Source organism: Trichechus manatus, unplaced genomic scaffold (genome assembly GCF_000243295.1).
Source record: "Trichechus manatus latirostris isolate Lorelei unplaced genomic scaffold, TriManLat1.0 scaffold00182, whole genome shotgun sequence".
NCBI classification, from domain to species: Eukaryota; Metazoa; Chordata; class Mammalia; order Sirenia; family Trichechidae; genus Trichechus; species Trichechus manatus.
The window spans coordinates 4,492,195-4,493,568 of NW_004444118.1; the positions used below are offsets into that span (position 1 = coordinate 4,492,195).

Consider the following 1,374-nt stretch of genomic DNA (forward strand, 5'->3'; position numbering starts at 1 on the left):
TCCCATGCTGAACTTGGTTTAGTCCTGTGGGGGCTAAGACAGAGAATGTTGTTGGAGGAAGAAGAATAGACCATACTTACCAATCTCTCAAATGTTGTTTTAGTTGGGTTGCTGGAAGAGAAAAGTGACAGAGACAGTTCTCTCACTGTTTGGGATATTTCCTCAGAACTGGTCTATAAACTGGAATATAAAAACTACCTATTGATTTCAGAGGACTTTTGTGAGGATATCTCCAGCAAATAGGGATAAAAATACTTCGAAAACGTTATTGCACTTCCTTTAGTATGGCTTTTTGTTGTACCTCGTTTCATCCAAGTATACAGGCAGACATCACATGAATACATATATTTGTCTAATATATTGGTCTTAGCAGGTAGGGATAAAATTCCATACTTTACCTGTAGTGCTATGTCATTATGTTGTGCTTTGTTCAACATATGCAATCCCAGAGAAGATATTTTTTATAAGAAGTGCTCTAATCTCATAACATTGACTTGGCTAGGGAATTCCAGACAAAGTTCATTGATTTCAGAGTGAGTTAGAATTTCTTTTATCTTGGTTTCCAACCAGGGTGAAAGCATAGGCCAACAATGCCTTGATGTAAACATGGCTCCCATGGGTCCTCTCCTTTACTGTGTTCCAGGTTGAGTCCTAGAGCATTGCATGCAATAGGGTGCTGTAAAGGCAAAAAGAGGGTGGTGTCAGATTAAGGTCACTGGGTGGTGCAAACAGTTTGACCTTGGCTACTAACTGAAAGGTTGATGGTTGGAATCCATCCAGTGGCTCTGTGGAAGATTACAGCCATTGAAAACCCTGTGGAGTGAAGTTCTACTCTGACACACATGGGGTTGCCATGAGTTGGAACGGATTCAATGGCAATGAGTTTGGTGTCGTATTAAATTGAAAAGAGGAGGGAACAAGCCCTGAGCTGGATATTGCTAGAGAGGTGTCATTAATGGTTTTTAACTAGCCAGGTGGACAACCAGATACCCATCATATATAAACAGAAGAATATTTTAGATCTCTTAACTTCATAGTTGGAGTCCTTGGGTGGTGCAAACAGTAAAGCGCTTGCCTTCTAAATGCAAGCTGGGTGGTTCATGTCCACCCAGAAGCACCTTGGAAGAAAGATCTGGTGATCTACTTCCAAAAAATCAACCACTGAAAACACTATGCACAGTTCCACTCTGACACAACTGGGGTTGCCATGAGTCGTTATCAACTTGATGGAAACTGTTTATTTATTTTTTAACTTCATAGTTAAGTCTTAAATAATAAGGCTAGAGAACTGGAGTTTTTAGGATTAGTTTTGGACTAGCTTAGCAACATGCTCCAAGGGCATTACTGGACAAGTATAAATCCTCCTTAATGGAC

At 40.2% G+C, this 1,374-nt stretch overlaps 1 protein-coding gene across 1 annotated transcript in view; it reads right to left on the reverse strand.

Annotated features, from left to right (window-relative positions):
- LOC101349486 (pregnancy zone protein) overlaps window positions 1-1,374 on the reverse strand; it is a 26,638-nt gene that overhangs the window by 6,809 nt on the left and 18,455 nt on the right.